This window comes from Poeciliopsis prolifica, unplaced genomic scaffold, assembly GCF_027474105.1.
Source record: "Poeciliopsis prolifica strain line A6 unplaced genomic scaffold, Auburn_PproV2 SCAFFOLD168, whole genome shotgun sequence".
NCBI classification, from domain to species: Eukaryota; Metazoa; Chordata; class Actinopteri; order Cyprinodontiformes; family Poeciliidae; genus Poeciliopsis; species Poeciliopsis prolifica.
In genome coordinates, this window is record NW_026562543.1 from 240,001 (window position 1) to 267,500 (window position 27,500).

General features: G+C 47.2%; 1 protein-coding gene across 3 annotated transcripts in view; it reads right to left on the reverse strand.

Moving 5' to 3' along the window:
• Nucleotides 1–27,500, reverse strand: part of LOC129356364 (poly(rC)-binding protein 4-like) — an 88,985-nt gene that overhangs the window by 48,219 nt on the left and 13,266 nt on the right. For all 3 annotated transcript variants that reach the window (XM_055025959.1, XM_055025958.1, XM_055025957.1), the window contains exon 2: nucleotides 8,658–8,707. The gene's annotated coding sequence lies outside the window, so the exon portion shown is untranslated. The remainder of the gene's footprint in view (nucleotides 1–8,657; nucleotides 8,708–27,500) is intronic.

Below are 27,500 nucleotides of genomic sequence, written 5' to 3' on the forward strand. Positions count from 1 at the left end.
ATGACATCAGCTGATATTTTCAAGGCTCAACACGCTTCATTTTCTGCTCTTTTTGGTAAAACCTCATATATTTTATGTCATCATAACAATCTGGATTATAATCCCTCATTTTAAAACTGAATTGTTGCAATGTGTGGAAGAAACGAGAAAATCAAATCTTTCCAAAGAAAACTGAGAGTCAAATGATTCCTTTTCATTTCTAACTATTAATGAATCAGGATGGACGCTGGTGGTGATGGACACAACACCGGTGGAGACGAGGCGTAAACAACCATTCAAACCCGGACCACTGGGAATGCTGGGAATGCTGGCCCACCAGCAGGTTCTGATCCATCTGAGAGCAATCAGGACTTCAGCTGAACAGACACGAGGGAACGGTGAGTGGCTAAACATCCCGATGGTTCGGTAACAGACGTGATGAGGAACGTCTGTACAAAGTCTGAACCAGAAGTGATCGCCGCCATCTTGGTAGGCAAGTGCAACACAAAGCACAGCGGACCCATGGCTTCCAGACCAACACAAAGAAAATATGTGGAAACTCTTAACCAGTGTGACAGGAAGTCACACACACAAAATGGCTTCCTTCAGGATCGACCCGTGTAAAACGAAGAATGGAAACATGTCAGACGATGTAGACGAACTGCCTCTGATGTCATTGTATAGCTCACTATGTTAAAACACGCAGCCTGACATCGACACAGTCAGAGTTTAAACGGATCAGTACAGGACCAATAAAGGTTCTGGAGCCTGGCAGAGTAAGTACATGTCCACCTTATCCAGCAGGTCAAAGCTACATCAGCTGCGCTAATGTTGTTAGTTCTGAAGCAAGTACCACAGTGAACATCATCAATATTTATCTTAAAACTACACAGAGGCGGGTAGAGTACTCTAAAATTATATTCAAGAACTTATATTGATCATAGGTTGATAGAAACAAATTGAGAACTAATTCTAAGCTTATGGCTTGTTTGTTGTTGTCATAGCCACTACCTACCAAGATGGCTGCCAGCGCCTGAGTTCCTGGAAGGGGTGACATCACAACTGCTTGTTACCATGGAGACCAAACACAGAGAAGCCGTTTCCTTCATTGTTGTCCTGCTGAGACCGAAGAAAACAGAACCACGTTTCAGTCGGTTCTGAAAATATTTGCAATGATAATAAACTAGTTTTTAATTTTTCCAACAGGAAATGAAGTGACTGGCTTCTGTCTGGTGGAGTCTGTTCGTTCCTCCAGTCACGGCAGAGAAGATCAGGACTGCGGGAGACGGTCAGAGACACAACTTCACGGTTGTCCGTGATTTGATTTTATTGGATCTGAACACCAGGTGGACGGCCCGGATTCATTCTGGCCGGCAACAAACTGCATCTAAAACCTGATTGGATTAAACGGAGAGACAGCCACTGGTGTCTTCACTCTGATTGGAAAAAAAAGAGCCACGTTGGGCAAAGTCGTCAAGGACAAACTGAGTGTAAAAATGTGCTTTCAGTGTCTGGATGTGAGTTTTGTTTAACTGTGACAGCATGTGGAGATGCAAACCGGAGTCAGACGATTTCACATGTTGCTTCACAACAACTTCAACACAAGTTTCCAGAGTCCAACCAGATCAAAGCAGAAATTAACCCGACGGTCAGAAAGAAGTGAAAAAACAAAGGAATAATTATGTCAACAACTTTAACACATCGACGCAATTAATTCATCTAAATGAACAAGTTAAAGTTCAAGTTGACCCTAAATTTAAAAAACCCAACAGCAGCAATCTCAGATATTGTATTTGCTTCTGTTTAATAAATCGTTCGGCTTTAATAAGGAGAAATGGGATCGCAGCTATTCTGATTTATTTATGGAACAAACAAACATCAGATTGTCATCCAGCTCCTGATGGGACACAATCCAGGCTTATGGTCCTGCTTTGTCTTATTCCAGTAAGTGTGTGTGAGATAATGATGTCATGGCTGAGCAGCAGCGAAGTCGATGTGTGTGTCTGTAAAACAGGCTGACATCACATGTAATTAAAGGGACGGGATAATGGCAGGATGCTAACAGTAATGAAAGGTCATCCAGGAAGCAGGAGGGCGTCTCCACACAGCTGCCATCGCCAGCAACGGATCCACAAATTAACACCTTCAATAAATCCACTCCGCCCTCCACACACTCATTTATTCCTCCAGGAAGAATCCGGACACTTTGTTTCCTCCGTAGGTGCGACGACATTCTGCTCATTCTTCTCTGTGACGCGTTCCCTCTCTCTGTCCTCCGTAACGAAGAACGCCGTCAGTGGGACTGAGTTAAAGGTCATGACAGAGAAACAGAGACACTGAACCGCTCTGGGAGGGTTGGAGGAGAAATCCTCTCCTCTGGAAACAAGATGGCCGCCGGATTCAGGCCAGCAAATTCAGTTCAGAAATCCTTTATTTATCCTGAAGGGAAATTAAATGTTGATCATCCAGGTGTCGTCAGAGTCGCTGTGGATGCTGATGCTGCCGGCTGGAAGGATCTCCAGTAGCAGTCAAGCATGCAGCAAATCTGAAGAAGCCTCTGACTGAAGGCTGTTGCTTCACTGTCTGTCCTGACATGCTAGACATTGGAGTAGAGGATAAGATCCATTAAAGGCCACGAGAAATGAAAAACTGTCTGGATGCTTTATTGGATCTGAAGTTCATCCAGTTTCCTTGTTTCCTGTCAGGAAGGAGGAAAGAGATGATGCAACTTCCTGTCTCTGCATCCATGAAGCTTTTCAGCTCTGCTGGGATTTGGAGTCAAAGTTCAGGTCTGATTTGAGCTTCTGAGAAGATAATCAGCTGCTCCAAAACAATACCTTGTTGCCAAGGTTACGCATCCGAACTGGTGTCTGAAAGTTGAAACAGTAAAAGCAGAAAATCCTTCCAGCTGCTCAGCATCCAGAACCAGAGGGAAGACGAGTCCAAACAGCAACGAGTCACACAGAGAATGATGAAATAACAATCAGAACGAACTGAGCTGCTGCCATCAATTCATTTTAAAGATCCAAACGGAGAAAAAACAAAGTCCAGATCTGCTGTCGCCACAGCAACCTTCCAGACCACTCAGCTCTTCTGGAACCAGAACCAGAACCAGAACCATGCTTGGTTCAGAACCAGAACCAAACTTGGAGAAGCAGAATTCAGCTTCTATGCTCCACAAATCTGGAACAAACTTCCAGGAAACTGAAAAACTGCCGAAACACTGAGTTCCGGCATTTATCCATGAGGAAAGAGTGATACAGTGAAGTATGGTGGCCCTGTTGGGTCAAGGGGTGTACTTAGTTTTTACTCTTTGGTTCTGCTATTATTGATCTGACAGGTTTATGGGCTGATATTTATTATGAGCAGATGATTAGGAGGCTGAAGCTGAAACAAGGTTTGTCACTGTGTTTACTAAAGCCCTTCAGATGTCTGAACACACACACACACACACACACACACACACACACACACACACACACACACACACACACACACACACACACACAGACCGCTCAGCAATATGAACACAACTGGCTTGAACACACAGACCAACTGAGACACAAATAGAGCGTGAAGCATGTGCTGCATGCACACGGCTGGGCTGACGGAGCAAACAGGAACACACACACACATGCAGTCTGCGTCACACACACCGGGAGGACGGCTGGACTCACAGCAGGAATGGACACACTCGCTGTTAATGCAAAGAAACACACACGCTCACGCAGCTTGAGTCTGCAGCAGAGAGCGAACATCTGAAGCATCTGAATCAGGAGCAGCTTCAGACTCAGCAGTTTATCTGGAGGAGTAAAACGTTCCAGCGCCATAAACAGAGCCGGACCCAGAGAGAAAACCCAAATCCTGGATGCAGGAGTGGAGATCGGCTTTCAGCGCAACGCGTCGGCGGAGGAGGCTGTTCCAGGACAGCAGCCGGCCGTGAGGACGCAGACGTCTCCAGCGTCTGAGGAACGCGGTTCTGATCCAGGCAGAGGCACCGACTGAAGGAGAAACCGAGCTTAACAGAACCGACCTGCAGAAACAGGCAGTAAAATGTTTCCCCTCACTTCATCCTCCAAATACAAACACACTAAAGGAGCAGAATTATGGGTTTTATAGGCAAATTCAATTGAAATTCAAACATTCGTTCATTCAATGTTGTAACTCATATTAATTCTAATTCTTCAGACTTATTGCAATAGGCAATTTATTACCTTCAATTGTTATAAAAATGCTACAAATCAAACTGAATGTCTTGAAATTGGGTCTCTGTGTCTTTAAGAAGCTCCTGCTCTGTCTGAAGCTCCGCCTCCAGGAAGTCATCCCAACATGGCTCCTCTATTAACCCTTTAACGTTTTCACTGTCGTTGCTCTTAGAAGTAGCTTCTACAATGAGCTCAGCAGATGTTTGCTAATTGCTGCTGGCTAGTCTGAAGGAACTGAGTGGCGCTTTGAACAGCTGAATGGTTGCCATGGAGATCAACATGTGTCAAAGAATCGAGACAACATTCTCGGTCTGATGAGGGAATAACTTTCTATCATAAGGAAAGCTTAACGTGATGCTGCCCCTTTAAGAGCCAGATCGTCCTCGGCTTCAGCTGGAGAAACTTCAGCTTCACCAGAATATTTCTTCCTCTGTTGTTTCAGGACGTTTCTGCTCAGAAAGCAGCAGCAGAGGCTAACAGAAGCTAACAGGAGCAGAACTGCAGCGTTTTGTCATCATTTCTAAAACGTCTTTTCTCTGGTTAAAGATCCAGATCCCGGATCTGCAACCCGACTCGGGTCGGATTACACATTTAAAAATCTTTTCAAGTCTCTTCCAGTCATTAGTGACAGTTTGGATCTGACAGCTGCAGAAGGCTTAAATCCGACAGTTCTATTATGGGATGGATAAACAGCTGAATCAATGAGGAACGACGTTCAGAACCAAACTCTGAGTGAATATGGAGAAAATTAGCAGCAATAATCTGGGTTGTTTAGCCTGTCAGGGAAAAAAAATCAAAATTATATATTTATAGATGTTGTTTCCAATGTCACACTTTTAAACTAATAATTTAAAAACTAAATATTTAGTTTGAAGCTGAATTTTTAAAAGTGTAATTTTCAAATTCACATTTATATTTAGTTCAGAGCAAAATAAATATTTATATTTATATAAATATTATAAATAAAATATAATATAAATATTTAGCTCTAAACTAAAAAGCTAATACGTCAATTAAATTACATACTTAGCTTACAACTAAATAGTTTGAAATCTAAATAATTAGCTTTAAACTGAATATTTAGTTTGCTAACATTTAGTTTGATAATTAATTAAGCTGGTAAACCAAATGTTTTTTCCAAACTGAATATTTAGTCAATATTTTGTTTTGTAAACTAAATATTTAGGTTATTTAAGCAATAACTAAATGTTTATTTGAGCTGTGACATTCATAAATAAGTAAATAACATGGTGAAAATATAACTGATTGATAAATGAACTGCCATTTTTCCTCTTAACAACCCAAATTACTGTTGTCTAACTTCAGAAATGGCAGTCCACACCCACTGTCCTCTGTCTGCATCAGAAGACAAACAGCAGGACGAAGACGTCCAGACGCTCCAGAAGACGCGGAAATGGAGATAAATTTATCTCAAAGAAGAAGATGAGGAAGTTTCCTGCAGAGAAAACCTTTCTGCCCTCCTCTCTCCCAGAAGGATCCGACTCTCAAAGCTGGAGTTCCCTTCATCTCCGACTCATCCCGTCCATCAGACACTCTGTCACTCCTCTGTGGAAATCTGACTCCCTGCTGGGAAGCATGAGCGAGGAGGAAGAGGGTGATGAAGAAAAATCAAACAGCAGCAGAAAGAAAAACAGTATGAAAAAAGTATGATTGACTTTCTGTCAGATATGGAGACAGCAGCTCAGTTTCTGCTGATGATTCGTTATAAATAAGTTCATGACTTTTAAACACAGGAATCCAGATGTTGCAGCTTCCTGCAGAAAAGGAAAAACTCTGACGGCTCCTGGACTCAGTTTCACACCTCAAACACTGAAAACTATTATCTATATGTTATGAATTGAGGAATATGGGGAAGTTTGGTGTTAGCATTGGTCGACACATTAATATCCTGCATGGTTTCTGACTGAAGTCCTTTCATGGTCAATTAAAGTAACAAGCAACAGAGCAAGCAAAACTCAGAAACTATAAAACCAAAAGCATGAGTGAAAAGTCCTGAAGTGCAAACCAAACACAAAGACGTGCAATTACAAATATGACCCAGTAGAGGGCGCTATGCTATGTTGTAACAACATGGTTGAAACCAAATTCCATGTTGGTGCAGCGCTTTAGCAGAGCTAATGTTCATGATTAGCTCTTTGCAGTTAGCACTGCTCTCAGAAATTCTCCACTTTCCTTCCTGACAGAGTTTCTGTACTGACCTTTACTGTCAGCAATCAGACAGGAAATGGACAGAGAGACAGAGAGAAGACAAGCATGAAAGGTCATGAGGTCAGGAATCGAACCCCGGAGGGCTGCAGCTGAGGACTGGAAGCTGTGAAGCGTCTGCTGTGATGCCACTCCACCCGATGGACGGCCTGCAAATCTTTTCTTCTTGCAGATTTTTGCTCCGTCACCATGACGTCAGCTTCATCCACCAAATCCAGAATCCCTGGGAGCGTCTGCAGCAACAGCTTTAGATTTAATGGCTTCTTTAAATTCTGTAAAAAGGGAGAAATTTTCCATGGAAGCAGAATCTCTAATGGATTAACCCGATGCCAAGCGTCGCATTTTATGCTCCTGTAAGCAGGCCAGGAGGCTTGGTCGCCTTTCTTCCTCAGAAATCCAGTTTCCTAATGAGGAGTCAGCCTAATGAAATCTAAAAGAGTAAGAGGCTGACATGGAGACGTGATGGGAGGGAAGCAGGCTGCAGAGGCTGCAGGCTAACAGGCAGGAAGTAATGGACTCTTTATTGAATTAAATGCTCCACAAACGCAGAGCAGACATTATTATCCAGCTGGGATCCTGACACCAGCGCCGATAACAGGATCCATTAACCTGATTGGCTGCGCAGCCATTCGTCAAAAGCCGTGCTTTAATATGAATCAGTTATCACTGGTTCCAGATTTAATATAAAAAACGGATCCAGGTTTCAGTCAGACCTGAAGAGGCCCAGCGGCTTCCTCAGAAAAAAAACATTTTAAAACTTGAACTTTAAAAAGCCTCATGCAGGAAACATTCAGCATCTGCAGAAGAAGCTTTTTTGTTATTTGGTTGGATTTATTTATAGTAACTTTGCTTCCAAAGCAGGAGTTCAGAGATGATCTGAGATGTTTTTATCTGATAAAGGCACAAAGTGCATCAGTTTGAGGTTCATTAGCAGCAGCTGTAAGTGCAGCCAAACCGTCTGCCTTAGAAACAATATCTATATATATCTATCTATATTTTCATCTATGTATGATGTTTCCTTCACCAAAGACGCTAAACAGTCGTCTGGAGCAGGAGGATCCAGACATAATCTGCTACTCTCGGGTCGAACAGCGGCAGCGTCTGCAGGAAATGAGCTCGCCCAACACGACTGCTGCTTCACTTGACCCGATGACCTCTGCAGCGTCCGTCTCAAAGCGCGGCGGCGGATGAAATGTCAGGGATGGGTTAACACGGCAGCCGGGGAAAAAGTCTCATTTGGGATGAATATCTGATCAGCGCGCCGCTCTGCCCTCTGAGGAACTAATCCTGTCCAACGTGTCCCCAATCCGTCCCTCAGCGTCCGCTCTGCACACGTCCAGCCCTGGCAGGATTTCTTCTGCCAGTAATTGGGAACGGATCTGACGGGTTTCATCTGTAATCGGAGCCGATTCGCCTCCTCAGACCCGTTTAGAGGAGCTGATGTTACATCCACTCAGATCAGCGTCAGAAAACCAACTTTAGGCGTTAAATATAAAAATCTTTCTGCTTCCGACAGAATTCTGCACAGCGTGACCCAAATCCATCTGATTTCAGATGCAGAAGCTCTGAAGTTTCTCATTGAAGCTTTTATTCTGCTCTCTAATTGGACCCTCAGCAGAGAAACAGAAAAAAGAGCAAAGAGGGAACAGAGCTGCTGATCCCAAACAAGATGGAGACGAGCTCTTCCTGCCGCTGCATGTTGGACAAACCGAGGAAAACAAGAAAGATTGAAATATGATTTTACAATTAGTGAATGAGCCGCATGAAAAACACCTGCTTACCTCCAGGTCCAACATGTCAGACTGGATTTTATAAACACAAATGAACTACACAGCCATGAGTTCAATAACGTCTGATTCCAGGACAGGAAGATCAACTTCCTGTTTATTCCAGCCCTGCGAAGCGTCAATATCTGACTAAATCACATTATGTGTATCCTGACATTTTAAACGTTTGCTTAAAATTTGCATGACAGTTGGAAGGAAATGCAGCAAAGTCCTGCAGGAACCAGAGGAACCAGAGGAGCTGAAGCAAAGTCCAGGATTCATGGCTCCATTATTTTTTACTTTACTTGGTAAAAAGTGTTTTCACCATAAAAAAACCATTTAGTCATATGGAGGATAATATTGAAAGTTGTCAGAGGCAACAGAACCGCCTTAAAGAACGAGTCTGAATAAAACGTCTGGAATATTCTCAGGTTTCCATCAGCTGAACGTTCGTCAGGATGGCGAATAGTTCTGAACTCACCAATCTGACGGCTCAGGTGTGAAGGCGTGGCAGCATCTCTGGATCAGAACCTGCAGGAAGAAAAAACATTGATGATCATCTGACTCAATTAAAACTCGGCCCGCGAGTTTGATTCACTGATTACATAGATTTTAAATGATACATTTCTGTATGAAATGAATCCCTTTCCATTTGAACCTTTATATCTGTGCATGCCTGGTACAACAGCGGCTAACACACCAACAGCAACCGAGCGTCTTCTGCTCCACTGCGGTTCATTTCTGCTTGTGTTCAAGGTGAGCTACAAGGAGTTAGCCTATCAGCTAAGCTATTCAAGCCTAAAATAGCATCTCAATGCTAGCATGTAGCAGCTAATGCTAATGTTAGCATCTTCAATAAACATTTCTAAAGCAACTCCATGATTGATCAGAGAAACTCTGGAAAGATGAACAGACAGAAAAACACTTTGCTCCAGTCTGATGGTTGAAGAACAAATTAAAAATATCTGCTCTATATATTCAAAACTCACCAGCAAAAATTGGTTTTTGATTTACATTTTTTTTTAAATTTTATCTATAATTTTAGAGTAATTTCAGGCTGTGAAATTAACTCCATTAAAATTTAAATCCGGTCCAGAGAGACAGTCAGACAGACAGACAGACAGAGACAGACAGACAGAGATAGACAGACAGAGGGACAGACAGACAGAGGGACAGAGAGGCGAACCCAGTGGAGACAGCTGGAATATCCGGCGTCTCCGGATCGCCGCGCTGCGTTCCTCAGAGGGTTCGGGGGTCGGCTCGTGTTGTTGTAGCCGGTAAACAGGCTGAGAGGTGGGAGGTGAGCTCACACACACCCACAACACACACACACACACACACACACACACACACACACACACACACACACACACACACACACACACATTGACATCTGGAAAAGGTCAGAGGACGTGTGTGTGTGTGTGTGTGTGTGTGTGGTGTGGTGTGCTATCAGAGCTATAATGAGGTCTGAGGGGAACACAAGGCGTCTTGTCTGTCTCTGATCAGAAACACACACAGAGTCACGACCCTGACCCACACACACACACACACACACCCACACCCACACACACACACACACACACACACACACACACACACACACACACACACACACACAGTCGCTGGCTGTTAATCTGTTACAACAACCAGCAGAGACTTTTATTCTGAAACAACAACAATGTGAATCTGACTGCTGAAACTCATGGAGTTTCACCAAGTGTCCAGTTTCTATTGCTGTTGTCTGAGTTTGTCAAATAAGACTAAAGTAACTTCAAAGTAACTTTTCAGGGAGGAGAAAAATGTGGGATAACTCCAATAATTCATAGAGGAAGTTCAGACATATTTAGGCATGTGAAAAATCCCAAGCAATCCAAGATTATCAGAATTCCATAAGAAGCAGAAGCTTTTGGGTCAAGATCATAAAAACATGAATGTTTTCAGAAGCAGAGGAAAGATTAGAAGATAAATATATGAATAATGAATCAACCTATTTTAATTAAAGCCTGATTCTTTGCTACATAAATGTAGAAACAGAAAAGGGTCGGGATGTGAATGAAGGTCCAGCTGACCGGTTCTGAAGGAGGGTCCAGCTGACCGGTTCTGAAGGAGGGTCCAGCTGACCAGTTCTGAAGGAGGGTCCAGCTGACCGGTTCTGAAGGAGGGTCCAGCTGACCGGTTCTGAAGGAGGGTCCAGCTGACCGGTTCTGATGGAGGATCATTACAGCCTCTCAAGTGATTCATGTATTAATGAACGTTTCCTCCGTTCATCATGCAGAACTGCAGTTCAGACGATTTTAAATTTAGCACCAACTATTTCTATTCCCACTGGAACTCCAGACTGCATCTGAGGAATTCACCAAATTAATTAAAGAAACAAAGCAGACATTAACCAAAATGCACGTCTTTCAGTTTGAATTCATCTGCAGTTTTGGGTTCGACTGCAGAACCGGAGAGTAGTAGGAAAATAAAGACAGTGAGCCGAGAGGACAGGCTGCAGTGAATCTGTTCAGATGAAGAGACATCAGCTGGAGCGCCCCCTGCTGTGCTGATTGGACCTTCTGTCCTTAACGAGTTGAAACCAAGTCCAGTTTTAATCCACAAAGCGCCTAAACCGGATGTTGAGAGACAGACACCGGAATAAACATTAGCAGGATGCGCCGGAAGCTCCTTTAAATGCTAACAGAGCTAATGCTACAGGAACCGACACCGGGCCCGAACCAGCTGCTACCGGACCGGAAACAGAGCTGCAGAACCACTGACTGGGCTGACTGGACCAGAGACAGGTCCTCCAGGTCCTCATCACCACATTCCCATCATTTCAGCCGCCGGTCCAAACCCAAAACGTTTGACGTCACTCATCGCTGAGCTGGTCCAATCGACCTAGCACCCAGAATGCATTGCAGCGTAAACAACATGGCGACAACCATGTGACAACCTTTCATCAACATTTATAAAAACCAAACGACCTTCGGTATCACCATTTTGTTTTAACATTTAAAATAAATGTTTCTAAAATAAAGTCTGTTATAAATGATTGTGGATCCCAGTAAAACCAGCTTGTGGACCAATGAGGAGGCTGGTTCAAAAACAAAGAAAGCTGATGAACCAATGGAGAATCAGCAGCTCTCCGGAAGCCGCCATCTTTCCTCCACTGCATGACCAAACAGGTGACGTCAGCAGAGCGTTATTTATTTATTGTCTGTCATGTTTACACATAAATGCAAAGCAGAATTTGCAAATATTCACTTTGGCTGGAGGTTTTATTATCAGCCATTTTTAGTTTATTAAGCTGAGTTTATATGTGGATGAAAGATGAAATAAAAGTGTTTGGTTTATCAGACACCTGAACGCCTCCCCAGCATCTTCTGTTGAAATCAAACTTTAGCAAATCTGAGAGATGATTAGCCAGGTTTCCTGCAGCTCTTTGCATTGATGTTGCATTTCAATAATTATAAATTAATGTCATGTATTGCCCCTCTAAGAGGAATCATATTTCCCACATAAGTGCTGGAGTTTCTAGTTTTAATGCAGTCTGGATCCCACATGCAGACAGCAGTTCGTTTCCCTGCTGTCACAACAACGTCCCCAATTATCCAGTGGTGTCTGTCAGGCTCATAACGGATCATCTGGGATCCAGCAGATCGGTTCATCTCAGAACGATAACTCATCCTGATAACTCAGATCAAGCTTAAATGTTTTCTCTCCTCAGTTAAAGGATTAGTTACAGCAGAGACAGCAGCTGTGAGTTCACGTCATAATAACATAACGCAGCGAGGAGAGTCGTCTCATCAACATTAAATCTAATCCTAATCTCCTTCCCGACGCCGCAGCTCCTCCAGTGGAGGAAGTTAGCGACTGTGATTAATGGCGGCCGCTCCCTGCTGAGCCGCTCTGGTCTTTAATGACTCCATGAATCTCATCAGCTTTGTTAAAACCAGCAGGAGGGAAAACTTTCCTGAAACCACGGAGACTGTTGGAGCGAAGCGGAGAAGAGCTGCAGGAGCCGGAGAGACGGAAGGGAGAGAAGATTTGATAGGATGGAGACAAAAGGCAGAGAACAGCTGAGACTAAATGAATCAGATGGTTCTGGACTCTGGACCCAGTCCAGAACACATGGACCTGAAAGAACCTGGATGCAAACTGGACAGCAGCTGGATGTTTTCCTTTCAGCCTGCAGCTGAAAGCAATTGTTTCATTCCAGATCTGATTTATGATTTTAATTGTTTTTGGGGTTTTTCTTGTTCACGTTCTTTTCTAAAAAGGAAATGACAAATAAGTCAAATAATTCCAATCATCCCTGCAGAGAGTATCAGGTTCAGGCTATGAGAGTTTTCATTTAATTATGAGAATAACGTCACAATATTAGCAGAATAATGATTCATTTGATCCAGAATCAAAGAAGAAGTCGTCTTCAGAGTTATTGGGATCCAATCTGAGCAGCTCAGTTCCTGAGATTCTTCTTTCAAAATAAACTTAATCATCTCCCATTAATGTGTTAAAAACAAAGTATTTGTAGTTATCATAAAATTACGACTTTAGTCTCCTAATATCACAATTTTGTAGAGGTAATATCATACTTTTTTTTGTAATAATATATTTGTTTCCTGGCTGTAATACTGTCATATAGTTAACCTGAAAATCCAAATAACAAAAGCTGTTAAAAAGGCCTGCCAAACAAGATGGCCGCCCTTGGTGTGCTGATACACTGAGCAACGGAAACTGAGGAGCCCATTGGTTAAAAAGGAAGAGAAGAAAGAAAAATGCTGATTTTCCAGGAATTTAATCTTTAAAAGCCAAACATTTGCTAAAATGGCCGAGCTGCAGATCCCCGTCAATAAATGCAGCCGTCCTTCCTGTCCAGCCGCTCATCGTCATTTCGCCTTGACTGGAAACCGTTTATATGTTTAAAGAGAAACAGGAACATTTTCTCTTCCTCATTTGGAGATTTTTTTCTGCCGTGCCGGGAATGTTTCTGCTCCAGCTCGACCCGCCTCTTGTTCTTCGTTTCTATTTCTGGCAGCACATGAATTTACTCCACAAACATGGCAGTGACTCTTCACACTCATCTCGTCTTGATCTCAGATCAAATCCTTTTTATTTTCCCTTGTGGAATAAAAAAGCTCCAGGCGTCTTTCTGAAGCTCCGTTTTCTCCACGCTGTGCAGGAATTTTCTCCAACATGGAGCTCAGGTGTCAGCAGCAGTTCAGCAGGTTTGATCTAATCCCATTAATCTGGCAGAAGAAACTTTAAGGAAACTTCCATCTCCTCCATGAAGCAGGAACGTTTCAGTAAATCCTGGTTTTTCATGATGAAAACTCTACAAAGTGAAGATGCAGTTCTATTAACTCACCAATGCAAGAATTTATATCTAATTTTAAAAAGTATGTTACTTGTACAGATTGTAATTTTAATTGTTTAGCTGTGATGACGGTTAGATCATCCACACTGTTCAGTTTTACATCCTGGTTATTTTATTGATGCTGTTTTTGATCAGAACATCTGATTCATAATAAGATAAAAACATAATTTATTCATCAGCATTTATACATTGTTTCTCATCATCCAAATTATTTCAATTAAAATTTACATAATCAAAATACACATATATAATTTACTATTTCTACAATAATATCTTCATTTTATATTCTTAATGCTGTTACTGTTATTTTAATAAGTTATATCTAGAAGACATTAGAAAGATTATTTGTGAAGTTTATCAGTTAAATTCAAACCTGTCAGCCAATTCACACCAATCAGGTTTTATCAAACATCAGTGATTTGTTTATTAGCCTGATTCAGATTCTGAGCTCCAGAACCTCCAGAACCTCCAGAACCTCCAGAACCTCCAGAACCTCCAGGACCTCCAGAACCTCCAGGACCTCCAGAACCTCCAGAACCTCCAGGACCTCCAGAACCTCCAGAACCTCCAGAACCTCCAGGACCTCCAAAACCTCCAGAACCTTCAGGACCTCCAGAACCTCCAGAACCTCCAGAACCTCCAGAACCTTCAGGACCTCCAGAACCTCCAGGACCTCCAGAACCTCCAGAACCTTCAGGACCTCCAGAACCTCCAGAACCTCCAGGACCTCCAGAACTTCCAGAACCTCCAGAACCTCCAGAACCTCCAGAACCTCCAGGACCTCCAGAACCTCCAGAACCTTCAGGACCTCCAGAACCTCCAGGACCTCCAGAACCTCCAGAACCTCCAGGTCCTCCAGAACCTCCAGAACCTCCAGGACCTCCAGAACCTCCAGAACCTCCAGAACCTCCAGAACCTCCAGAACCTCCAGAACCTCCAGAACCTCCAGAACCTCCAGAACCTCCAGAACCTCCAGAACCTCCAGAACCTCCAGAACCTCCAGAACCTCCAGAACCTCCAGGACCTCCAGAACCTCCAGAACCTCCAGAACCTCCAGGACCTCCAGGACCTCCAGGACCTCCAGAACCTCCAGAACCTCCAGGACCTCCAGAACCTCCAGAACCTCCAGGACCTCCAGAACCTCCAGGACCTCCAGAACCTCCAGAACCTCCAGGACCTCCAGGACCTCCAGAACCTCCAGAACCTCCAGAACCTCCAGGACCTCCAGAACCTCCAGAACCTCCAGGACCTCCAGAACCTCCAGAACCTCCAGGACCTCCAGAACCTCCAGAACCTCCAGGACCTCCAGAACCTCCAGAACCTCCAGGACCTCCAGAACCTCCAGAACCTCCAGGACCTCCAGAACCTCCAGAACCTTCAGGACCTCCAGAACCTCCAGAACCTCCAGGACCTCCAGAACTTCCAGAACCTCCAGAACCTCCAGAACCTCCAGGACCTCCAGAACCTCCAGAACCTCCAGGACCTCCAGAACCTCCAGAACCTCCAGAACCTCCAGGACCTCCAGAACCTCCAGAACCTCCAGGACCTCCAGAACCTCCAGAACCTTCAGGACCTCCAGAACCTCCAGGACCTCCAGGACCTCCAGAACCTCCAGAACCTCCAGGACCTCCAGAACCTCCAGAACCTCCAGGACCTCCAGAACCTCCAGAACCTCCAGAACCTCCAGGACCTCCAGAACCTCCAGAACCTCCAGGACCTCCAGAACCTCCAGGACCTCCAGAACCTCCAGAACCTCCAGGACCTCCAGGACCTCCAGAACCTCCAGAACCTCCAGAACCTCCAGGACCTCCAGAACCTCCAGAACCTCCAGGACCTCCAGAACCTCCAGAACCTCCAGGACCTCCAGAACCTCCAGCACCTCCAGAACCTCCAGGACCTCCAGAACCTCCAGAACCTCCAGGACCTCCAGAACCTCCAGAACCTCCAGAACCTCCAGGACCTCCAGAACCTCCAGCACCTCCAGAACCTCCAGGACCTCCAGAACCTCCAGAACCTCCAGGACCTCCAGAACCTCCAGAACCTCCAGAACCTCCAGAACCTCCAGGACCTCCAGAACCTCCAGCACCTCCAGAACCTCCAGGACCTCCAGAACCTCCAGAACCTCCAGGACCTCCAGAACCTCCAGAACCTCCAGAACCTCCAGGACCTCCAGAACCTCCAGGACCTCCAGAACCTCCAGAACCTCCAGAACCTCCAGAACCTCCAGGACCTCCAGGACCTCCAGAACCTCCAGGACCTCCAGAACCTCCAGAACCTCCAGGACCTCCAGAACCTCCAGGACCTCCAGGACCTCCAGAACCTTCAGGACCTCCAGGACCTCCAGAACCTCCAGAACCTCCAGAACCTCCAGGACCTCCAGAACCTCCAGGACCTCCAGAACCTCCAGAACCTCCAGAACCTCCAGGACCTCCAGAACCTCCAGAACCTCCAGGACCTCCAGGACCTCCAGAACCTCCAGAACCTCCAGAACCTCCAGGACCTCCAGAACCTCCAGAACCTCCAGGACCTCCAGAACCTCCAGGACCTCCAGAACCTCCAGAACCTCCAGGACCTCCAGAACCTCCAGAACCTCCAGGACCTCCAGAACCTCCAGAAACTCCAGAACCTCCAGGACCTCCAGAACCTCCAGGACCTCCAGAACCTCCAGAACCTCCAGGACCTCCAGAACCTCCAGAACCTCCAGGACCTCCAGAACCTCCAGAACCTTCAGGACCTCCAGGACCTCCAGAACCTCCAGAACCTCCAGAACCTCCAGGACCTTCAGAATCTCCAGAACCTCCAGAACCTCCAGAACCTCCAGGACCTTCAGAATCTCCAGAACCTCCAGGACCTCCAGAACCTCCAGAACCTCCAGAACCTCCAGAACCTCCAGGTAAGCATCAGCTGCTGGATGCTGGAGAACTCGTCTCTACTCATGTTTCCGTTTTATCTCCTGCTCTGCTCAGCGATGGGAAGGAGGATTTGGACTCACCGTTTCCCGCGCCACGGATTAAAATTTTAAAATCAGAAACAGCAGCCGAGCTGCAGCCGGGCTGCAGCCGGGCTGCAGCCGAGCGAGCGAGAGCACACCGGGAGACAACGTGACATTTCACAGCTTATCAGTCAGACTGCAGCGAGGTGTGGAGGACAGGGTGATACTGGGAGCAGAGATCCAGCTCAATGGGCCCTTAAGCACATCCTTCACTTCTGCTCAGGTCGGTGTAGCGGTTCTGGTTCTGCTCAGGTCTTGTAGCGGTTCTGGTTCTGCTCAGGTCGGTGTAGCGGTTCTGGTTCTGCTCAGGTCTGTGTAGCGGTTCTGGTTCTGCTCAGGTCGGTGTAGCGGTTCTGGTTCTGCTCAGGTCTGTGTAGCGGTTCTGGTTCTGCTCAGGTCGGTGTAGCGGTTCTGGTTCTGCTCAGGTCTGTGTAGCATGCAAACTGCAGCTGATCCAGATCGCAGAATCACTGAGCACATAAAGAACCAGAAGCAAATCTGCTTCTTTATGGACCCAGTTTTACTCAAACCGATGTGTTGAAAATGACTAACAATCAATGTCGATATGTTGATGTGTGTAAATCATTAATAAATATTTCTATTATCTATTCTTGTTGAGCTGTGAAAGAAAAGCTGGAAGTTCTGGATCACATGACGACCTGAACGCCGCTGCACTTTCATTTTAATGAACCTGAACTGAGTCAGAAAAACAACCAGTGAAAGACAAAGTGCAGCGTCTCCAGGAGGGGAGGACAGCTGAGGGTCAAAGGTCAAACTGGAGATGAAAGACAAGGACCCGGATATTAGACACGTCCCGTAATGGAGCGGCGAGGCGAAGAGCCGGGCTGAAGGCTCCAGCTCCTCATCCTCCATCGAGCTGAAGTGTTAAATTACTCCCATCAGCAGCAGCGGCGTCCTCCTGTCACTTCCCATCATGCACCTCTGCTCGCCAATCTGGGCTTTATCCTGCGTAACCCGACCCCGACCAACACGTCTCCAATGATCCCCCCGTGCCGCCGGGTCATACGATGCCTCCATCCTTCTGTCTCCTACGGTAACGACCCCCCCAGGGGCGAGAGACACGGACGAAGACGAGGAGAGAGACGGACGGGAGGGACGGTTGGATCGATAGCTTTTAACAGGAAGGAGCTTTCAGATCACACACACACACACACACACACACACACACACACACAACACACACACACACACACTCTAACAGCCACTAACATCATGCGGCTCACATGACTCCATTACTCAGAGCTTTAATGGAGAAGTCATCAATATCTGCAGCCATAAATGATGCATTAAAAAAATTACATTTCATCTGGTTACTGTAGGCAGCAAATAGACAATTATTATTATTATTATTATTATTATTATTATTATTATTATTATTATTATTATGTTTCAGATTAGTTACAATGACTACACAGAGAATATTTCCACCAGATCCTTAATATCAGCCGAGCAACTGATCCCTGGTCCAGATTATCTGATCCCTGGTCCAGATTATCTGATCCCTGGTGCAGATTATCTGATCCCTGGTGCAGATTATCTGATCCCTGGTCCAGATTATCTGATCCCTGGTCCAGATTATCTGATCCCTGGTGCAGATTATCTGATCCCTGGTCCAGATTATCTGATCCCTGGTCCAGATTATCTGATCCCTGGTGCAGATTATCTGATCCCTGGTCCAGATTATCTGATCCCTGGTCCAGATTATCTGATCCCTGGTGCAGATTATCTGATCCCTAGTCCAGATTATCTGATCCCTGGTCTAGATTATCTGATCCCTGGTCCAGATTATCTGATCCCTGGTCCAGATTATCTGATCCCTGGTCCAGATTATCTGATCCCTGGTCCAGATTATCTGATCCCTAGTCCAGATTATCTGATCCCTGGTGCAGATTATCTGATCCGTGGTCCAGATTATCTGATCCCTGGTCCAGATTATCTGATCCCTGGTCCAGATTATCTGATCCCTGGTGCAGATTATCTGATCCCTGGTCCAGATTATCTGATCCCTGGTCTAGATTATCTGATCCCTGGTCCAGATTATCTGATCCCTGGTCCAGATTATCTGATCCCTGGTCCAGATTATCTGATCCCTGGTCCAGATTATCTGATCCTGGTGCAGATTATCTGATCCCTGGTCCAGATTATCTGATCCCTGGTCCAGATTATCTGATCCCTGGTCCAGATTATCTGATCCCTGGTGCAGATTATCTGATCCCTGGTCCAGATTATCTGATCCCTGGTGCAGATTATCTGATCCCTGGTCCAGATTATCTGATCCCTGGTGCAGATTATCTGATCCCTGGTCCAGATTATCTGATCCCTGGTGCAGATTATCTGATCCCTGGTCCAGATTACGGCTCAGAGTGGATCAGGTCTTTGTTGTTGTTGTTTGCTAATCTGGAACTGCAGACATTTTAATGATTTTTGGCATTCAGGCATTTTATTACTTTTTTGTCTTAATTGTTGTTTAACTTGTTTTATGTACTTTAGCTGTACAGCACTAACATGGAATATATTGATTAACATAGAATATATTGTTGATCACTCATGATCAATATATTACCTCAGAATTGTTGGTTTTCATATAAACAACCTGAAAATCAAAGCAAACATTTGCGATGCTGCGTGGAACCGTTGGATCTGCAAACAGCAGCAGAGGAAACAAAACGTGAGATCATATTGTTCTGCTCTCTGTGAAGGAATCGCTGCTCTTTAATCTGGAACAAGCAGCTGAGAGCGACACCAACTCTGTTTATTTCATTCCTCTGATTCTTTCAGCCACGCTCCATTAATCTGCGGTTATGCAATATTGCTGCACAAGTTGAGGTTGAATTTCTCCGAACATCTGCTGCTCACAGCTTTTACAGCATTTTCCTGGGTGAATCAGTGGATTTCTGCAGAAACAACCAGGAGATGAGCGGAGAATATGTGGGATTAAGTGGAGCTTGGAGGAAACGTTCACCCTGAGGAGAAACGCAGAGGAAGAACAGACAGATTCTGCTGACTGAGGACTCAGAGTGTCAGAAAGTGGCCCGGGTTTGTCTTCTTGTTTCTGTCTCTGCAGGCTGCAGGACAAACTGAGACTGACAGTGGATGACGCTGCACAACACCAGATTTATATTAAACAAAGACACGAGCAGCAGAGCGCCGCTTTTCAAGCAAAACACATCGACCTTGAGGGCCCGAAGGATGAGAAATCCATGCTGTCGAGTCAATAAGTTTGTCCCAAATGAGCAAACAGACGGAGCAGAGCGAACCCGAGGAGTTACATCACGTCTTTTACTCTTTCATCACTTCGACTTACAGAAAGAAAATCTGCCAGGAGGGAGAAGATCTGAGACGGCCGTCGATCTGTGGCTCAAACACGACAAACACATGAGCTCTGATGAAAACCTGCAACCTCGGCACCGTTCTGCTGCGGCACCATCTGCTGCGGCTCCGCCCTGCTGCAGCTCCACCCTGCTGCGGCTCCGCCCCGCTGCGGCTCCGCCTCTCTGCAGCTCCACCCTGCTGCGGCTCCGCCCCGCTGCGGCTCCGCCTCTCTGCGGCTCCGCCCTGCTGCGGCTCCGCCCTGCTGCGGCGCCGCTGCCACACCGCCCGGCTGTGGCACCATCTGCTGCGGCTCCGCCCCGCTGCGGCTCCGCCCCTCTGCGGCTCCGCCCTGCTGCAGCTCCACCCTGCTGCGGCTCCGCCCCGCTGCGGCTCCGCCTCTCTGCAGCTCCGCCCTGCTGCGGCTCCGCCCCGCTGCGGCTCCGCCCTGCTGCGGCTCCGCCCCGCTGCGGCTCCGCCTCTCTGCGGCTCCGCCCTGCTGCGGCTCCGCCCCTCTGCGGCTCCGCCCTGCTGGGGCTCCGCCCCGCTGCGGCTCCGCCTCTCTGCGGCTCCGCCTCTCTGCGGCTCCGCCCTGCTGCGGCACCGCCCTGCTGCAGCAGGATGTTCCTGCAGCTTTAACCTCCTACTCACTTCGAAACCATGAGAATTAACGCAGCAGGAAAGGAAAGTCAGAGCTCTGCTCACCGCTGAGCCAGAGGTCATAAGGTCATCTGCAGACCATCTTTGTTCTGCAGAGGGCAGAAGATCATTCCCTAGAGGAAACCGTCTCATCAGCAGATTCAGTCCCAGGTCAGAGGTCAGACAAATGACCAGAACTTTTCATTTTGATTGATTAATTAACAGAGTTTTAGGAATTTCCCAATCTGAACGCAGTTTATTGTTTCTAACTGCATCTGCTATGGACTGGGAACCAAACCGGGTCATCAGCAGAACCATGGTACCAAACAGAGCAGCAGGTGTACAGCTGGGAAAAACATCCAGCTGCTGCAATGGCCTAGTCAAAGTCCAAACGTGTCTGAAATCAGGTTTGGAGAAGAGCGTTCTGTTGCTGTTTTCTGTTCTTCAGTCTTTTATTTTAATCAAACCTTTTCCACGTTTCTACTGACTCTAAATGTCTCGACTCAAACAGATGAAAAGGATTCAACCAGATTATTAAACGAACCTCTTGGACTCGCTGAGACAGAATCAGAACATCTCTCTTCATAAACATTAATATGCTAATAAAAACATGTCTTCTGTAACACGATGAACTGCATCGTGATGCTGAAACTTCCTCTCTTTCATCAGCGCCTGCATTTTATCTTCTGTTACTGCGGCTTCATAAAGACATTTATGACATCATTTATTCAACTGTCAAATAAAACCAGGAACTGGATTCAGATCATGTCTTCACCGCGCTGCTGGGCAGAGCTGCACAAAACTGATGTCTGCTGGTTCCTGCTGGTTCCTGCTGGTTCCTGATGGTTCCTGGTGATTCCTGCTGGTTCCTGCTGATTCCTGATGGTTCCTGCTGGTTCCTGATGGTTCCTGCTGGTTCCTGGTGATTCCTGCTGGTTCCTGCTGATTCCTGATGGTTCCTGCTGGTTCCTGCTGGTTCCTGATGGTTCCTGCTGGTTCCTGGTGATTCCTGCTGGTTCCTGCTGATTCCTGATGGTTCCTGCTGGTTCCTGGTGATTCCTGATGGTTCCTGGTGATTTCTGCTGGTTCCTGCTGGTTCCTGATGGTTCCTGCTGGTTCCTGGTGATTCCTGATGGTTCCTGGTGATTTCTGCTGGTTCCTGGTGATTCCTGATGGTTCCAACGTTCCTGCTCAGGTTTCATATCTAAGCGTGAAACTCGGATTAAATCAGGACGAGATTAAAATACAGAAACAAAGAGAGCAGCGACAATAAGGAGAGAATAACTTCCTCAAATCTGGAAAACAAGTTTTTATGCTCAGCTGAAGGGATTTCTGAAAAAGAGTAAATGCTCTAAAGGAGAAATAAAAACATTTATCAAACTTTTCAGTGTGGTTTTTCCATTAAGTAAGAAATACAATTAAAATCACACATAAATAAGTTCATTCACACGACAAATTATTGTGCCATAGTTCTCCTGCCACTTCCTGTCGCCATCTTCTTTGTAGTTTCCACCAGTGGAAACATCCAGTTTCTGATCATGTGACTCATGATGTGAAAAAGTTTCAGTTCTATTAAATGAACCTCACCTCTGCTCAGCGCCAAAACGTTTTATTTAAAAAGGAGATCAATTCTAAATTGGTGTGTTTTATTAAACCAGTTTGATGAGGATCAGTTTGATCCTCATCTCACTACTGCATGCTGAGAAAAGCCCGCAGCATGATGCGTCCACCTCCAAACTTTCCTGTTGGGTTTTAGTGTTTGTGTCCGGTTCTGGGCCTAACTGAGCAGAACATGTCTTCCCAGTATTCCCAGTATTTCCAGTATCCCGACGTCCTGAAGCTTTAAATGCTTGTTAAGGACCACATCATCTCCACGCTCCCCCATCACACGACCCTTTCCAGTTTGCATACCAGTCCAAGCGCAGTGCTGAGGATGCAGTCTCCACTGCTCTCCACCTGAGCCTGGAGCATCTGGAGGAGAAGAACACCCACGTGCGGATGCTGTTCCTGGACTTCAGCTCAGCGTTCAACACCATCATCCCCCAAGACCTGGTGGGCAAACTGGGCCCCTTAGGAATTAACACCCCCTCTGCAACTGGCTGCTGGACTTCCTCACTGATAGAACCCAGGCTGTCAGAATGGAGAACAACACCTCCGATGTCATCACCCTGAACACCGGCACCCCTCAGGGCTGTGTCCTGAGCCCCCTGTGGCTGTCCTGAGCCCCTGCTGTTCACCTGATGACCCACGACTGCCGTCCACACTTCAGATCCAACCACATCCTGAAGTACGCGGACGACACCACAGTGGTGGGCCTCATCCGGGACAACAACGAGACGGCCTATAGGGAGGAGGTGCGGCATCTGGTGGACTGGTGCAGAGGAAACAACCTGATCCTGAATGTCAACAAGACCAAGGAGATCATCATAGACTTCAGGAAATCCAGACCCACCCACACACCACTCCTCATCAACGACTCAGCAGTGGAGGTCGTCAGCAGCACCAAGTTCCTGGGGTGCACATCAACGACAACCTCAGCTGGTCTCCCCACATCTCCTCACTGGGAAGAAGGACCAGCAGCGCATGCACTTCCTGCGTGGGATGAAGAGAGCATCCCTCCCGCCCATCCTTCAGACCTTCTACAGAGGGACCATCGAGAGCCAACTGACCAGCTACATCTCCATCTGGGGGAGCTGCAGGGCCTCTGACTGGAAGTCTCTACAGAGGGTGGTGAGGACAGGGGAGAAGATCACGGGGGCTCTGCTCCCTGCATCAAGGACATCGCAGAGAGGCGCTGCCTATCTCGCGCTCACCAGATCCTCTCCGACCCCACCCACCCCAACCATGGACTGTTTTCCCCCTGGCGTCTGGAAGAAGGTTCTGCAGCATCTGTGCAGAACAACCCGACTACTGAACAGTTTCTTCCCCCGGGCCATCAGACTGCTTAACGCCACATAACACACACAAAACACACACAACACACACACACACACACACACACACACACACACACACACACACACAAACCAAATCACCCCCCCATGGACATGGTCAATACATGCACTTTAGTTTAGTTTTGTTCACAACACTGAACCTGTGTATTCTATGGCACTTGTATTGTATTTATTTATTTATTGTGTAGTTTAAGGTTTTAGCTCTGCTACACTGGTAGCCAAGTAACAACATTTCGTTGTCAAGATTCACATTGTGTTTTTTTTGTACAATGACAATAAAGGAAGTCTAAGTCTTTGAAACCACTGCAGCCGAACGAAGGAGTCACTGAACATGGATCTGATGATTCAACTACAGTTGAACAGTTCTTCTGTGGCAGAAGCACCTGGTTTTAACTGGTTTTAACTGGTTTTAACTGGTTCTTACTGAGCTCAGGGCCAGTAAGAACCAGGACTTTGGTTTCATATCCTGCTGACTTTTAAGTGTCATTTCGTTTGGATTTCTTGGGTTGTTAATCTGCTTTTAATTTGATTTTAATAGCAGAAAATGTTGGCATATTCAATACTTATTTTCCCTGCTTTATATAATTGTATTAAAATGTAGAGATTAAAATCCTACAATAAAAATAAAACCTCTTTAAAATAAATGTGACATATTTCATTGGACCTGGCTTTTTTCTTTTAAATCTTGTGCTGAAGTTGAATCCGTGTCGATCCAAAGCGTTTCCAGGTTTTGGACGTTTGGATCTGCGGCGGCGCCGGATCCTGAGGTCCGGAGTCGGTGCTGTTGTGATTCCAGGCTGCAGGCTGAATGACAGACTTTCCCAAAATAGCTCAAGCCTTCTTAAATATTTCAGTGGATCAGATGGAAGCATGAGGAGGAAGAGGAGGACCAGGGAGGAAGAGGAGTACCTGGGAGGAAGAGGAGGACCAGGGAGGAAGAGGAGGACCAGGGAGGAAGAGGAGGACCTGGGAGGAAGAGGAGGACCAGGGAGGAAGAGGAGGACCTGGGAGGAAGAGGAGGACCTGGGAGGAAGAGGAGAACCAGGGAGGAAGAGGAGAACCAGGGAGGAAGAGGAGGACTAGGGAGGAAGAGGAGGACCAGGGAGGAAGAGGAGAACCAGGGAGGAAGAGGAGGACTAGGGAGGAAGAGGAGGACCAGGGAGGAAGAGGAGGACCCGAGAGGAAGAGGAGGACCCGAGAGGAAGAGGAGGACCTGTGAGGAAGAGGAGGACCTGGGAGGAAGAGGAGAACCAGGGAGGAAGAGGAGGACCTGGGAGGAAGAGGAGGACCTGGGAGGAAGAGGAGGACCAGGGAGGAAGAGGAGGACCAGGGAGGAAGAGGAGAACCAGGGAGGAAGAGGAGGACCCGGGAGGAAGAGGAGGACCAGGGAGGAATAGGAGGACCAGGGAGGAAGAGGAGGACCCGAGAGGAAGAGGAGGACCTGGGAGGAAGAGGAGGACCTGGGAGGAAGAGGAGAACCAGGGAGGAAGAGGAGGACCAGGGAGGAAGAGGAGGACCTGGGAGGAATAGGAGGACCAGGGAGGAAGAGGAGGACCAGGGAGGAAGAGGAGAACCAGGGAGGAAGAGGAGGACCAGGGAGGAAGAGGAGGACCCGAGAGGAAGAGGAGGACCTGGGAGGAAGAGGAGGACCTGGGAGGAAGAGGAGAACCAGGGAGGAAGAGGAGGACCAGGGAGGAAGAGGAGGACCTGGGAGGAAGAGGAGGACCCGGGAGGAAGAGGAGGACCCGGGAGGAAGAGGAGGACTAGGGAGGAAGAGGAGGACCAGGGAGGAAGAGGAGGACCCGAGAGGAAGAGGAGGACCTGTGAGGAAGAGGAGGACCTGGGAGGAAGAGGAGAACCAGGGAGGAAGAGGAGGACCTGGGAGGAAGAGGAGGACCTGGGAGGAAGAGGAGGACCAGGGAGGAAGAGGAGGACCCGAGAGGAAGAGGAGGACCTGGGAGGAAGAGGAGGACCAGGGAGGAAGAGGAGAACCAGGGAGGAAGAGGAGGACCAGGGAGGAATAGGAGGACCAGGGAGGAAGAGGAGGACCCGAGAGGAAGAGGAGGACCTGGGAGGAATAGGAGGACCAGGGAGGAAGAGGAGGACCCGAGAGGAAGAGGAGGACCTGGGAGGAAGAGGAGGACCTGGGAGGAAGAGGAGAACCAGGGAGGAAGAGGAGGACCAGGGAGGAAGAGGAGGACCAGGGAGGAAGAGGAGGACCTGGGAGGAAGAGGAGAACCAGGGAGGAAGAGGAGGACCCGAGAGGAAGAGGAGGACCTGTGAGGAAGAGGAGGACCTGGGAGGAAGAGGAGAACCAGGGAGGAAGAGGAGGACCAGGGAGGAAGAGGAGGACCTGGGAGGAAGAGGAGAACCAGGGAGGAAGAGGAGGACCCGAGAGGAAGAGGAGGACCTGTGAGGAAGAGGAGGACCTGGGAGGAAGAGGAGAACCAGGGAGGAAGAGGAGGACCAGGGAGGAAGAGGAGGACCAGGGAGGAAGAGGAGGACCTGGGAGGAATAGGAGGACCAGGGAGGAAGAGGAGGACCAGGGAGGAAGAGGAGAACCAGGGAGGAAGAGGAGGACCAGGGAGGAAGAGGAGGACCCGAGAGGAAGAGGAGGACCTGGGAGGAAGAGGAGGACCAGGGAGGAAGAGGAGGACCCGGGAGGAAGAGGAGGACCTGGGAGGAAGAGGAGGACCTGGGAGGAAGAGGAGGACCAGGGAGGAAAAGGAGGACCCGGGAGGAAGAGGAGTGAGCCCGTCATAACAGAATGAGGCGTAGCGCCAGCTCCGTCTCCTGGAGCTCAGAACCACTTCCTGTTTTTAGCCGCCCGAACGGCCCAAAGTCCTGAACGATTCGTGTTGCCGGCCGCAGTGGCCGGGATCCGCTGGGTTTCCGGGATCCGCTGGTTTAAAATTTTAATCCGCTGCACAGCTACACACTTAGTGAGAGATTAAATATTTAGTGGCTTTGTGCTATATGTAGAACATTTGCTGTTAAATTTTCAGTTTGACATTTATAAATGAACATGGTGAAAATATGACTTTAAAAATGAGCTTCCATTTTTCCTCTTTTAATAATCCAAATTATTGCTGCTGTTCATTTTAGACTGAGAAGCTGAAACAGTAACTGCTCCTCTTTCTTCCTTCGCTGTAATTGTTTCTGAATGAATGAAGCCAAGAGAGCAGAAGCAGCTTCACAACATCTTGTTCTAATAATAGAAGGACAAGTTTAGGAAGAATCAAAGACGCAGCCAGACGCCGAGAGCAAGTCTGATGGAGAAGAAGAAGAAAAACCCAACGCAGCGCTCTGATTGGCTGCCAGAGAGACAATGATCAGCAGAAAATCTGCTATAACAGACCTGAACAGAGAAACAAGGAGCAGCAAGGAGACACCGCCATCTCTACTGCTTCATTATGACATCACACACACACACACACACACACACACACACACACACACACACACACACACACACACACACACACACACACACACGCTGAGGCTCTGGAGAGGCTCCAGCAGGGCTCGGTCAGCTCGTATCGATCCGTTCCAGGAAGTGCATCCTGCGGTCAGACTGTCGGTCAGCTCTTTGCAGCCGCCTCTAATGCTCTTCCTTCCTTCACTCTTCTTCTGATCTTATCCTCAGTGTTCAACTTACAGTCAAGTTAAGCTCCAAACATTAGAAAGGTCATGAATGGATCGGTTGTGCATGTTGTTTCTGATTGGAGCTGCAGTCCAGGACGGCTCAGCTGAGTTTAAAGTTTTAAAGATCCAGAAGCTTCACATCATCTGGAGCCCCAGAGTTCACCTGAAGCTGACCGGAACCATAAAGTTCAGGGTTCGATTCCAGTTTAAGCTTCGACCTTTACAGGCCGAGAACTAAAGAGATGTTTTCCTTCTTATGACCACAGAAAATCAGTTCAGGGGCCACAAATGGCCCCGGGCCACACTTTGGAAACACGGTCAGCTCTTGCAGATGATGTGAGTCTGCAGGGTGTTGATGAAGATCCAATCAGGAATGGGTTCCTCTGAAGGATCATTGCCAAG